This window comes from Melospiza georgiana, chromosome 17 (genome assembly GCF_028018845.1).
Source record: "Melospiza georgiana isolate bMelGeo1 chromosome 17, bMelGeo1.pri, whole genome shotgun sequence".
NCBI classification, from domain to species: domain Eukaryota; kingdom Metazoa; phylum Chordata; class Aves; order Passeriformes; family Passerellidae; genus Melospiza; species Melospiza georgiana.
In genome coordinates, this window is record NC_080446.1 from 9,207,748 (window position 1) to 9,222,121 (window position 14,374).

At 57.9% G+C, this 14,374-nt stretch overlaps 1 protein-coding gene across 3 annotated transcripts in view; it reads right to left on the reverse strand.

The window, feature by feature from the left end:
• The window catches only part of SRC (SRC proto-oncogene, non-receptor tyrosine kinase), a 29,358-nt gene extending 20,629 nt beyond the window's left edge, over positions 1-8,729 (reverse strand). For 2 of the 3 annotated variants that reach the window (XM_058036198.1, XM_058036196.1), the window contains exon 1: positions 8,675-8,729. The gene's annotated coding sequence lies outside the window, so the exon portion shown is untranslated. The remainder of the gene's footprint in view (positions 1-8,674) is intronic. The other variant, XM_058036197.1, reaches the window with a different exon arrangement.
• Between the last annotated feature and the right edge of the window lie 5,645 nt (positions 8,730-14,374).

The window sequence follows — 14,374 nt, forward strand, 5'->3', positions numbered from 1 at the left end:
AGTAGGGAGGGCAGTGCAGCTGCTGTGCAGGGGCCCAGCACAGATATAAGTTCCAACACACTCCCCACAGATAGAAGTCCCAACTCCTCCTCTCTGGCCCTGTCAACTCCCGTTAAAATTAAGACCATCTTAATTAAAGCTCCCCAGCCCAAGACAGCAGAGGCCAGTGCTTCATGAAAGGGGAAAGGATAATTAGATCAACCATCCAAATTCACTCCCCCTAAGGACGGGGGAGAGCCTGGTCAGGAGCGATGCACAACGCCTCCAAAAAGACATGTCAAAACAGGGAGCTGGAAAGACCAAAACAAACCCTGAGAAGCACACAAGCACATTCTGCATGTTCATGTGGCTAAGAAACTGGGAAACTCCAAGCAAGCACACTGAGAGCTTGAGCTCTTCCAGCCATCACAAGGTCAGCCCCTCCGTGGGCAGATTTTGGCTTGCTGGGGTGATGGGCAGTGGTTCTGCCAACATCAGTGGCACAGAGAGCTGCAGGCTGTGCCCTCCCTACCCACACAGCACCCCAAAACCAGGCAGGGCAGAGGCATCCTGACCCTGGGCACCCCCAAGCACCATCCTGCATAAAGCCACGAGCCTTATCTCCCTGAAACAATGCAAGCAGCTGGGCGCAGGAAGCCAATGTGCTGCTAGTTGTGCTTGCTGGTGCTGAACTGAGCACTCAGTTTTGAGCCTTTTCTCCACTGAGAGATGTGAGAAGGGAAGGTGGCCATTGCCACACCCTGTCACATCCCTGTCACTGTGCTGCAGCAGGCCTGGGGACCGACAGGGACCATCTTTGGGTCTGTCAGTGTGTGGGTGCATCCTTTCTGCACTGTAAGGGCATCCAACAACTACAGAAGGGAACACAAAGCTTTCTCACCCTGAGGGTGGTCCAGCACAGGCACAGGGACTGGAGGGGTGGTGGGATCCCCAGCAGGAGATGCTCAGAGCTGGCTGGGTGCCGTGCAGCCTGGCTGTGCCCCGGGTCAGAGCAGGGATGCCTCCCAGTACCTCCCAGCCTGACTCAGGTCTGCACTTCAGCATTCCCATCAGGACACCAGCCAAAGCCAGGAATTGCCCAACCAGCTCCAGCAAATGCTTTCCAAGGCACACAAAGCCCTTAGCCTGCATTAACCTGAGCTGGCTTCTCCCAGGCAGGTGATGAGGGCACCGCTCTCCTCCTGCCAAGTCCGGGAGAAGGAAACTGAAAGGAAATGCTTCCAAGGGCAGGAGTGCCCGTGGGGCTGGGAAGAGACAATGCTGGGCAGGGAAACTCTGATGTCAAGCTGGAATGGCACTAGGAGCTGGAGCTCTTGGCCACCAGGACTGCCTGGAGCCATGGGGCAATGCTTCCCCAAAGCAGCCCTGTGGCTCAGCACTCCTCAAAATGTGCCCTTTTAACACTGGCCCCTGGGCATGCTGGCACCTCTGAGCTCCCACTTAATTCTCCAGTTTCCCCATGGCCCATCACAGCCCTGCTGTTCCCATCCTCCTCCAGGCAAAAAACCAGGACAAGGGCCTGACCCCACTGGGGACCCGGTGACACGAGCTGGCCCTTGGAGGAGGAGGGGTGACTTCTGTTCCCCATTTCTGCAGCGCCTCTCCCTGCACAGGCAGCCTCAGGCTCCAGGAAATGTGGTTTCCTTCTGCTTTCTGGAAGTGAACATCCACCCTGGGGGCTCTGGGGGCACGGCTGTGGCAGCACCCAGCCCACCCCGTGCCCTGCCCCACTCCTGGGGAAGGGGCAGGTGGCAGCAGGAGGCTGCTGTGACTCACAGGTGTCTCAGATCCGGATAAAACAGTGGCTGCAGGGCTGACACACCCGTTCTGACCTGGGCAAGACAGCAGTGCAGGCAGGCAGCAAATCTCCAGGGCAGGGGGAGGAAGGGGGCAAGGAACGCAGGAGGCAGAAAATCTCCACATCTGAGCAAGTTACAACCACCCCTGGCCACGCTGGCGTCACTGCTAAAACATTTCCCCTTTCAGAGAAACCAGCCCGTCCAGTCCAGCCAGGCAAGGAGCTCCCAGGGCTCCTCTGGCCCTCCATGACCAGAGCCACAGCCCCATCAGCCCTGCTGAGGGGTCCTGCAGGACCCCCGTGGCATGAAACCTCCCACAGCCCTCCTGACATGGAACAGGAACTGAAACACTCATGGGGAAAACAAGGGAAAATGCTGGCAGGGTTTGTGGGTATGTGACACAAAGCCATGGGGCTGGGAACTGCCCCTCTCCCAGCTGGAGGCCTGGCAGGACACCTGCTGGGGTTCACTGCAATGGGAAGGGATGAAGGACAGCCCAGCAGAGGCCAAGGCTCTTCTGTCACAGATTTCAACCACTTCCCACTTTGCAGACCCCTGAACATCTTCAAATAAATAAGCAGGATCCCACAGAGCACATTTATCAAATTTACGCTGATCATTTTCCTGGGTTACTTTGGGACTTTGGGGCATTTGCCCAACACGAGCCCTGTGCTCTGGGGAGCCATGGGGCCACCAGCCCTAATGTCCACATGCTATGTGTGGCTGCAGGTCAGGGCTGGATGAGCAGGGTCAGTGCACACTTGACTCCTTTCACCCCCACGGGCATGGATGGGACTGGGAGCAGGTCCCACATGAGTGATCACAGCATGGACTGTGGCTCTGGCCTTGGAACACCAAGGACATCACTGGCAACAGAGCCCTGAGAGATGCTGGTCCCCACAGCCACTCCCATCTGCACCACCAAAACAAAGCATCACTCAGGATGCGTCAGAGGAACAACCAGGGAGGGTCCTGAGGGGCAGAGCGAGATCAGCCAGCCCCAAAAAGCTTTTCCAAGCCCAAAATGCTGTGTTGGATTGCCAGCTGCTCCCGTGGTGAGTGGGATGCTCACACCAGCGAGGATCCAGCTGGGAGGTGCAGCCCCTGATGGTGCTCACTATCAACAACCTGAGCAGATGAAAAACAAAGAAAAATGCTGAGCTGGTGTCTTTTATCCCTGTCACTCCTGGAGCAGAGCTGGGCTCTGCACACCTCTGGCACTGCTCTGCAGTTGTGGTGGGGAGCAGAGATGGACTGTGGGTGAGGTGGATGTGACCAGTGACACGTGGACCTTGCACCCTCCCACAGCACCTCTCCAGCCTCTGCTTGTGCTGCTCATCCTCAGTCAGGGACAGACTGAAGGGATGCAGGGACAAAGGGATGCAGGGCATCTCCTCTGCTTCCCATCACCTGCGGCTCACAGTGCCTTCAGCACAGCTCCCCTGGACCACAGCACGGGAGCAGGAGAGCTGTGCCCACCCCAAACCCCCCAGAGGGCTCAGGTGAGCATGCACACACACGTGCACACCCCTGGGGACACCTGTGCAGGCAGCCAGGTGGGCAGGCAGCTGCCCTCCTTGCCCAGCCCCAGCCACACACACTGCTCCCAGCAGCCTGAGCCCTCCCACCCCACACACTCCTGAGCTCAGCTGCTCATGGCACAGAGCATGGAGCTCATCCTGCTCACAGCTACATCTGCACCCTTCCTGATCCCATGCCACCCCCCTGCCTGGTGCAGGCTGCTCACTCAAGCTCCCTGCAGCTGTCCCAAGGATTCCCAATCCCTTTCCCAGCACAGCAGGGCCCCACCAGCCCTTTCCCCATGGGCAGGGGAAGGAAAGGGCCCATCTGAGCAGGGAGTGGCTCCAAGAGCCTTTCTGTGTAGTTTTTTTTGCACAAGTCAGCAAGCACATGCTTCAACCCGGGGACACGGGAAGCCCAGGGAGAGAGCACTGCCTGACCCCGCTGCTGCTGGCACTGGCTGCAGCTGCAGCTGAGGATGAGGAAGGTGCTTGTGCTTCACAGAGATCGGATTCTGTCTGCCTAAGGGGAGGCTCTACCCATGGTGTGTGCATGGGGTAGGGCAGTGCAGCTGGGGCTGGGAGAAGGGGAAGCTGAGGCACACACTCTGTGTTAAACCTCACCAACTCCAACAACAGCTTCTCCTCAGGTGTTCCTAGGGGAAACTGAGGAATGCAGTGGGAAAGCAAAGTGGAGAAGTGAAACTCAGACACAATGCTACGCCTCCAACCCCAAATTACTGCAAAAGGGTGCCCCGAGGTGAGATATTTTTAGGATCAATTTAGCACTGACCTGACCCTCTCATGCTGCCCCCAAACTGGTGTGTGGCGTGGGAGGGGGACACATTGCTCAGGACAGGCTGGACTTGTTAACCTCTGCCATGGTAGAGGGGGCAATGCAGCAATTTACCCTCATTGAGGCTTTTGCCCTCATTGCCCAGGTTTTTGGTGGCCAAGGTTGCCAAGCACAGTCAGGAAGGACGGGAGCAGCTGCACTGGGTGGAAGCTATTTGCACAGCATGCAGTCAGGTTTCCATCCATCCTTCCATCCATCCTTCCATCCATCCATCCATCCATCCATCCATCCATCCTGAGCCCAGGGGGCTCAGGGCCAGCTGAAACCCCACAGTCACAGGAGTGAGACCACGACAGGTGGGCTGGGAAATTCAGGGCCAGCCTGTGAGTCTTGCAGCTCAGGGAAAGAACCACAGCACAGCCCAAGTCACACATGTCCCTCTTGGCTGCAGACCCCAAAGCCATCCCAGTGCCCTCCTGGCATGGGGCCCACAGCTGTGAGGTGAGGGCAAGCTTGCTACACATGGCCCCAATTTCTTACTTTTTTACTTTAAACATCCAGACAGTTCTGTTCTCCACATTTCTCCAGACAAGCTCACCAATCCTACATGCCATCCTATGGATATTTCAGATGCTGCATCTCCATTGAGACTACATGGAGCTGGGCAGATTTGTTTAAGGGCTGAGTTAGACTCAGTGACCAGTCCCACCCTGCCCAGCGGCCGATGCCCCAGCAGCCTGGCCAGCCCCCAGCCCTTGAAAACCCCTCCCTGCTCCCCAGTGAGAGCAGCCAGCAGATCCATAGCCTGCAGGGAAGTCAGTGCAACACGCAGATTTGCAGGTCCTGGTTCCTGGCCCAGGTTCAAACCACATTTGTTCCTGAAATCTGTTTCAGGGTTTTCTTTGCGAGGCGCGCGTGTGCAGAGCCGTGTGCACTGGTTCCCAACACAGCCAGTGCCAAGGTCACTGTGCCAGCCTGGCACCGAGCTGGGGGCCTGGGTGCCCTCCTAAGCACACTCTGGGCAGGTCTGGAACTAGATGATCAGGGGAACGGGAACTAGATGAGCTTTAAGGTCCCTTACAACCCAAAGCAGCCCACGATTCTGTGATGTACTGGACTATCTCCCACTTTGCTGCCCATTTGAGCAAAGAGGAACCAAAGGCTGTAAAGCAGCCCCGTGACACGGCGTGTTTTCTGCTGATGGGTGGAAACTTCAGCAAGACACGAGCCCTGGGGAGCTGGAGTGCACCACCCACAGCTACAGGCAGTCGGGAAGAGCAGCTCGGACTGGAAACAGTGACAATCCACGCTCCTGTCCCAGGAACAGCCATGCATGGATGGTTATTTCCATCCACAGGTCCGAGCTGCTCTCCAGGCATGGGGTTCAAGGGCTCCCCTCTGCAGGGAGGTGCAGGGGTGTGCTGCTGTCTGACAAGGCTGTTTCTGATGGGATGCACGCTGGACACATCTCCAGGCGGGCTCCGGGGCGAGATGCGGATGTGAGCTCACATGGGAAATTGTTCCAAGAGATAAAGAAACAAGTTGGAAACCGAGCTGCAAAATAGACAGCACAGGAAACAATAGCACTTCAGATAGGCTTTCCAATTTCCCACAGCCGTGCCAGGAGGCCAGTGCTTTGTCCCAGGGATGCTCGTGGGTCCCCCCTGCTCAGACATGCTGGGAGGAGGTGCAGGCTGCCTGCTCCCTCCTACCTCTTCTCTTTCAAGATCTTACAGGCATTTGCTGCTTGTTTAAAGGAGAGGTTGGGGACCAAGTCCTTCAGGTCTCATTAAATAAGAGTTTAGCTCTGTGATGACTTCAAAGGGCAGGCAGGATCCCACAGCAGTAACAGGGAGAGGCAGATGGGATTCTGAAGGCGTGGGAGCCCCATGGTCCATTCCCTCCTTGCCTCAGTGAGTCCAGTGAAATGAGCTGCCCATGCTGCTAAAGGCCATCCTGTCTCAGCATTGCTGATGTCCCCTCTGTGCCACCAAGGCAGAAAAGGACCCTCTTTGCAGCAGAGCCTCCACACTGCTTGGTCACCGCAGCGCTCTCCTTGTCTCATCCCCCTCTCCCCAGCCAGGGGCTGGGATGGCCCTTTCTGCCTCCCCGTGGAACCTCCCTGATTTTCCATCACTCTGGCACAAAGTCATTAAAGGGCAGAGCTATCATTAGGGCATCTCCATCACACAGGGAGCACTGCAAGGCCACTAACGATCGAGACAGGGAACATCGGACTTCCCTTCCCTGCTGCTGCTGCGTAGCCCATAAATAACCCTGTCTTGGGCTGTTTTGGTGAAGCCAGGAGGTGTTTAGAGGTGCTCCTGCTCTGCTGTTCCCAGGTCAAAGCTTGGAAGTGAGAATTGACCCTCGATCTCCTAAGCAAAGGCGTTCCTCCCTGATATATGAGCATTAACTGGCTAATGATTACAGAGACACAGACACAAGCCTTGGCTCAGACACTGAGTGCCACGGTTTTGCTCTGGGTGGATCTGGAGCCAGCTGAAGCTGATGGCTTAGTACAGGTAAACCAGGATCAAACTCTATGGCAAAGGTGTCAGGAGCAGCCCAACAGTGAAAATGATAGAAAGGATATTGCTTTAAAGTGCAAGATTGCTCATGTCTTCCTCCTCATCCCCTTCCTGGGCAGCCCTGTGACTGTCTGACCAACACCTGCTGCACAGGGGGCCTGGGCACATGTTGAGCCACTGGGTTCTGAGGGGTGTCTCCAAGTCTGGCAGGGACAAAAGGATTCCCACCACTAATGGCTGGATATTGGGAAGGTTTGTCCTGACTTGGTTCTTGCACTGGCCATGCTGGCAGTGGGTATCTCCTTGGCTGAGAGGAGAGCAACAAAGATCCCCAGCATCTCCTCCTCTGGGAGCACCAGCCAGGCAGGAGAAAGAGAAATCAAGTCTTTTGTTCCCACCTTCATTCAGTTTCATAGAGCCCTGCTGGATGTGTGCTGTGCTGTCCTGTCCCTGCTGCACAGGCAGGAGCTCACCTCAGGGAGCTCTGCACCCTCCACTGTCCCCAGCTCCTAATGCCCCTGCCTTGAGGGACCCCTGGCTGCATGTCACATCACGTCCCTTCCATTGCATCACTTCTGGGGAGCCAGGAGGCCGGGCCATGGCACACACAGGGCAGCACAACCTGCTCCCTGCCTCCTACAGCCTTTACTGCTGCTCAGCATCTCTGGGACCGGGACCAGGACCACAGTCACTTCTTGGCACCGAGTCCAGGGCTGAGCCCTGGCACTCCACAGCAGCCACTGGGGTGAAGAAGGACCAGGGAGGAGTGCCCTGTGCAGGCCAGCAAAACACAGGGAGGTGGAGCAGATCCCCACTCAGTCCAGCAGGTCTCACACGAAGCTGCACAGCTCCCTGACACGATGCCCAGCACCACAGAGGACCATGCCAGGATTGGAGCCACAAGATGCCAGCCCCCTGCCACACCTGTGCCCATGCACACAGCCCCCTGCCACACCTGTGCCCATGCACACAGCCCCTGCAGGCTGCCTCCCGTGTCCATCCCAAGTGGCCCCAGGATGCAGCACAGCCTGTCTGGGCAGTGAGCAGGATAAAAGCTCATCCTGATCCCAGCGTGGCTCAGGGCAAAGCCCACCCTGCTCTTCCATGGCACCGGGGGCTGTGACAGTGGGGACACGCCACTGCCACCACTCGCAGCCACGCACGGGGGGTTGGATCGCCCAGGCTGCGACGGGGAACTTCGCGACTGGATGAAGTCTTAAATGGGAGAAGCCGCCCCCCAGCAGCTGAGCCAGGCGGGCACGGCGCGGGGCACGACTCGCCAGCTCCGCCAGGGCTGGACACCGGCCGCAGAACCACCGGTGAACAAACACAACAAGGGAAGCGGATCACGAGACATCAAAGCAGGGGGGCGATGAATATTTCATGTCCTGGCCTACATACAGCCCGGCTGTCCCCGCCCTGCGCTCCCGGGGGTCCCCCACAGCCCCTGAGCACAACAAAGGGGAGTTGCAGGCAGGCGGGGCCGCCCCGCCGGACCCCCGGTGTCCCCAGCTCTGCCCCGCCGGGCAGTGACACCCCCAGCCGGACCCACGGCTGCCCCACCAGAGCATGTGCATCCCGCTGGACCCACCGCCGCCCCACCGACACCCGGCGCCAGAGCGCCAGCATCCTTGTGGGGACCCGCAGCCAGGGTACCGCACGCTGCCGGACCCACAGCTGCCCCACGGCAGCCTGGGCACGTTCGGCTGGAGCCATCGCCTCCTTGCCGGGCTGCCAGCATCCCCGAGCGGACCCACAACCAGCTCGGGCCACCGCGGGCATTCCCCCGCCGCCCCGCCGGACTCCTCTGCGGGCATCCCACTGCGGGCATCCCCCCGCTGGTGCCCACTGCGGGCATCCCCCGCCGGACCCCACGGCCGGAGCCTGGACATCCCCCGCCAGAACCCATGCCCGGAGCCCGGACATCCCCCTCCGGCTGCACTGCCGGAGCCCGGGCACCCCACCGGAGCCCGCTGCCGGACCGTGGCACCCCCGCCTGCCCCACAGCGGGGCACCCCCGGCACTCACCTCCCGCCTGTCCGCGGAGCGGGGCCGCCCCCTCCGCTCGCCTCCAGCGCTCGGCCCCGGCTTTGTCTCCGCGCCGGGGGCGCGGCCGCCGCCCCCCGCCGCCGCCGCCGCCGCCGCGCTCGGTGCCCGCACCGCCCCGCACCGGGCCGGGCTCAGCGCTGCGCCGCCGGCAGCAGCATCGCGCAGCGCCGCGGCCCCGGCGCGCTGGTGCCTCGCCCGCCCCCGCTCACCCCTTCTGCGGGGCGGGGGGGAGCACCACGGGGAGGGGAAAATAAAAAAAAAAATTAAAAAAAAAAAAAAAAAAGAAGAGAGTAATATGGCAGCAAACCGGAAACGGAGGATGGGGGAAAAGGCAGCAGCAGCCCCTCCCCTCCCTCCGTGGCTTTTTTTTTTCCAGGGAGAAGGCTCCGGGCAGCCGGGCTCCGCGGGGCGCGCACGGGCCAGGGGCCGCCCCCGCCGCCGGCGCTGCCGGCGCGTCCCGGCCCGCGGGGGGAACCGCCTGGCTGCGCGGGGACACGCGTGGGAGCGGCGGCCCCGCGGGTGAGGGGCTGGAGGTGCTCCCACCCGAGCCCTGCGCTGCTCGTCCCGGCGGGCTGGCTTGGTGTGGCACCTGGCAGCCGGAGCTGGTAACACAACAGTGATTTTCAGGAGGCTGGAACCTCCTGGCTGGGTTGCGGTTCGCTTCATTCACAGCTCTAACACAGGGCGAATTGCGGGGGAAATGCTGTTTTGTCAGGTTCTGTTCCTCCCCATCCCCAGGAGGGACACCTCGCCTTCCCAGAGGACTGCAACCCACGTTCCCCCTTCTGTGAAGTCGGAAGGAGGCAAAACTTCAGATGGAAAAGCCGGCAAAGATAAACCACGTCCTGTGCCTCCCTGGGAACCCGGGGAACTTTGTGGGGCCCTTTGGAGGCAGCACAGGCACCCAGCGCTGTCTGTGCTCTGTTGGGGCATCCGTTCCGCTTAGGGGTAACATCTCCCACCCCCGCTCGGCCCTGGAGCCGGTGCTGGATCCAAACCAAGGCAGAGTGGAGCTGTGGGTGTTCTGGGGGGCTCAGCCCCCAGCTGGCAGCATCACCCCCTCAGGTGTGTGTGTGTTCCTCAGTTCCACTCGGGCAGGTGGGCACACGGGGACAGTTCCACCCATCGTTCCCCTTGCTGCTCAGCAGCGGGAGGTGGGAAATGCCCAGCTCTGCCCTGGCACTGCACACACAGGCTCAGGGCTCTGCCAGGTGCCCCGGTGCCTGCACCCAGCCCGTCGGGGCTGCCCGACCAGCTCAGCGGCGCTGGCAGCCCTCCCACCTCCCCCACTGGCGATCCACTGAAGTGTTCCCTGTCACGTTATCCTCCAGGAAGAAAGGGGGTGAAGCAGTCCACTTCTTAAACCCACATTCAGCTCTTTTATGCGGCACGCTCGGCTGCCGGCCAGCTGCAGTGACCCTTGTATTTGCACAGCCAGCAGCACCTCTGCCGTCCCTGCCCACCCCTCGGACCCGCTGCAGCCACTCCGCGGGGCTTTTCAAAAACCCTCCTTCCTCTGAGCAAGAGCTGACATTTCAGAAACAATTTGGGAAGTTAACAACTTTGAAAGAACTATGTGGTGGAGTTTTTATTTCTGTTTCCCACTCTCCCCCCCAACCTCCCCCCCCCGCCTTTTGAGTTATTAAAGAAATATTTCCCATGACACTGGCGAAGGCCAGCGAATCCATGAGTCACCAGGAACGGGGAGTCATGCACGCGCCGATCCATCAGCCGCGGCCAGCACATTGTGAGGGGCCCTTCCCCGGGAGGAGCTGCCGCTGATAAGGTCCCTGCGGCCGGGCAGGAGCCGCTTTCCCGCGGGGCTCCCTCCCAGGGCCGCCCGGGCTCCCCGGACCCCCTTGGTGTGTGTGGTCTGGGGGTCCAGCCCTGCCTGGAACATCCAACCGCAGCCCGGTGTGTTCCCAGGCTTGGGGGGGGTCAGTTCTTAGCCCACCCCTCTGCTGTTCAGCTGTGGAGGGAGGGATTCTTCATCCGATGTGGGATGAAGGGATTAACCCAGAGGTGTGGGGCAGTCCCGGGTACTGCTCTGCTGACCCACACAGGGGAAAGAGGGGGTCGCACAATGCCTGGGCAGCCGCACACCTTGTCCCTGCTGTGCTGCACAGGGACACTCCCCGGTCCCTCCCTGTCCCAGGAGCTCCCACTCCCGCCCGGAGCTCAGCCGGAGGGGAGAACACCCCAGGGCAGTGGGGACCTGGCTCCAGCTCCGGGTGAGCTGGTGAGGATGACTCAGCCTCTACTGGATGCAGACCCAAATCTAAGATGCAATTATGACTTATAAATATTTGTATTTTGTTTTTCTCTTTTGCAATCGGCTTCTTTTCTGCAGGCTGCCCTCCCGATCGGAGTTCCCATCTCTGGCGGTGCCGGCCCATGGCTGCAAGGCAAACACCCACAGCACTGAGCCTTTCAACAGCCAGACCAAGTCCACGACACAAACTCTTCTTCTTCCTCTAAGATGATGCCAAGGTGCAAATCTAAATTTACAAACAGACACTGTCTAAACCCAGACTCTTATCTTTTGGTCTCAAATGCTGGAATGTGCCCTCACAGGGCTGACATTAAACACGCAGTGCTGGTGATAGAGCGATTTAAGACCGTTTAAGCAACCCGGCTCACCTCAGGACACTCCTGGCTCAGACATGAGGTCTGGAGCCTGACAGCCCCTGGCCACCCACTTCCCTTTGCCTCCTGCCTCTCTTCAAATATTTATCTTTAAGCAGTCTGATGCAAATTGCTGCTTTTTTCACCCAACCAGAGATTTCGGTCTCTCATCCGAAACTCATTTTCTTGATATGATTCTTCACTTTTAAATAGCGCTGATAAAACCCACCCCAGAGAGAGGAAGAGGGTTACAGAAACTGAAAACCAGATACTTTCAATTTGAACAAAAGTAGCACCGAGCATTTCCAGTGGCTTGGTTATTACAGGACGGCTTGAAAAGATACTTTAAAAAGAAATGAAGACACGCTCAGGTATTTCTGTGTTTTCTTGCTGACCTTTACACGAGTTTCATCAGCAACACGAAGAATGAGAGTTACTGTGGGCAGATGCTGTCATGCTCATGAGTAAGTAAGTAAGTACGTGGCTCCTTCCCCTCCAGGTGTGCAGATCAAACTGCTCCACAGGGCTCCTGAAATCCTCCTGTGAGGTAAGAGGGTGCTTGTTGGGTCCAGTGTTTCATCTGAGCCCTGACCTCCCCAAAGTAACCATGGATTTACAACAAAACATCTATTCATCTCCAGCCAGCTTTATTTTTAAGCATCCCCTTGGCACGCGTGAATAAGTTTTGTCTGTTGGATTCTGTTCCTGAGGCTGCACTTTGTTCACTGCAAATTGCAAATACAGTTGCAGGAATTATTACTATTAATAATATAATGGTTGTGTTTGAGATGCTGGACAGAGAGAGAGAGGCAGCCGTGGCTCTTGCCCTGAGATTTTATGATTGAGCTTTACAGCCCTGCAAATAGTGAGTGTGAGATGGGAAATGATCAGCACCATCAGCCCTGTTAGGGAAGCTGCAGTTTCAAGCTCAGGAGCTGAATTACTGAGGGGGATTGACCAGAATAACCCTGCAGCACGAGCCATTTGGCAATATTTCATGCTAGAAATGCTCATTCTGGCCATTCTCTCCCACACTGAGCATCAGGGCTGCAGGAGCAGCAATCACCAGCAGCTTATAGGATAAAAAGGGGCACCTGAGAAGAAATTACCAGGAGGGCTCAGGACCTGTTGTGTCCCTCAGTGTGGTGACAGTCTGCTATGCAAAAGGGGCCCTTAGCCCCTGCCAGGAAGTTTCATTGCAAAATTCCCTGGGGGAAAGGGCTGTGGGGAAGCCACTGACTCGGTGACATGCAAATATTTAATAAGGAGGCGCTGAGTTCAACAGCTGTGGGCTGAAATTATCTGCATGGTCAATAAGGGAACCACATTTCCTGTCAGGGTTCTGACTGATAAAATATGCTTTGATATAATTTGAATTAAGTATCTTGGAATACAGCTCGTTTGGGCAAAAATCTGACACGTTTTGCTTCTTGCCTCAGCTCGGCATGAAAGCCACATACAAAATGTTGGCATCTCCCAGCATGGAAATTCTGCTTTTTGGCCAGTCTTGGTATCCATAGAAAGAAAGAGTGATTCAGAAAAGCTCAGGGAAGCTCCTGCAGATGAGATTTATAGCCCTGCTCCTGGCTTGGTTTGGGAGCAGAGCAGCAGAGGATGGCTGGTTGGTGCACAGCTCTGGTAGCCACATCCAGCAGACCCTGCCCCAGGGCTGGGGTGTTCCCTCCCTGCCAGCACCCAGCTGGCCTGCCTGCAGCCTGAGCAGGCAGAGCTGGAGCAGACACCAGGGTGTTTCCCCTTAATCATCCAGCCTTGGTCCTTGGAGCGAGGGATGGGCAGAGGAGGCCACAGTCTGAATCTGAAGAACTTCAACCATGTGATGCTTGGATCCCAGCTCAGCTTAAAACAAGTTAAGTGAGGGGGGAGCTAGGGATGAGAACTGCTTGTAGCTTTTCTCAAAATGTGCTCCTCCTGCCCAGGCCTGACGCTGAGGATATCTGCTTCACCAAAGGAGCCAGCACAGCATCACAAGGAGCTGCTGCATGGAAGCACAGGCACGAGGAGCCTCTCCTGCACACAGCCCTGCAGCTGCAGCCTGCCCCTTTGGCTGGAGCACTGGGCAAGGGCTGCCCTCAGGGAGCCACAGGGATGTCACCCCACAAGCTCCAGCAGGGATCCGGCCTGCTCAGCCAGAGCTGAGGCGCAAATGACAGCAGGAAACGTCTGGAGCTGATTCCTGGAGCTGCACAAGCAGCTCTGCCTGCAGAGCCTGATGGTGTCTGCTGTACTCTGGACTTTGGCTCATGGCGAGGTGAATTTGTAAGCTTGGGATGGCTTTTGCACAAGAGCAGCCAAAGGGAAGGCAGCAGGAACAAGCCTTGGAGCCAGGGACACCTGGGTTTGGCTTGGGCCGGATAGGAGATGTCTCAGGCCATTGCTGATGCCTTCCACGGCCCCAGTCCATGCACTGGGACTGGCTGGAATTGACAGAGGGGTGGCAGCTCTGGGACAGCCCCTGGCAAGAACCATGGAGCTGTCCCTAGTGCAGGTTTCACACAAAAGGAATGCTGTGCAAGCAGGACTTCCAGCAGAGCACCATGCTGAAAACACAGCTCCTTGCCTGGAGCTGGAGATGGGGAGAAGTGAGAGCCCTTCCACCCACAGCTCCCTCCTTTGGGAGCTGAGCTCCTTTCACACAATGAGAGACACCAACCAGGCAACAGATGCTTTAAAATGTGACCCAACCTTGTAGCCATCAGCCAGAAAGGCTGGACTGAAACCATGGAGGAGCCCATCAGGCTCTGTTCTCCTGCATCACTGAGTCCTCACCTGGCCTGTGGTTTCCCAGGGATGGCAAGCAGAGTGCAAGGGGCATCACAGCCACACAGGGGCCTGCAGGCAGTAAATGAAAGCAGGGAAGCTGTGAAGGAGAGAAGTGGCCACTGCAAGGGACATCACAGCCACACAGGGGCCTGCAGGCAGTAAATGAAAGCAGGGAAGCTGCGAGGAGGGAAGTGGGCACTGCAAGAGGTTTGGGATTGCTCAAGACAAATCTTGTGTGTGCTGGTGAGGAGCAGGATCTGGGGGGGTGGTGTG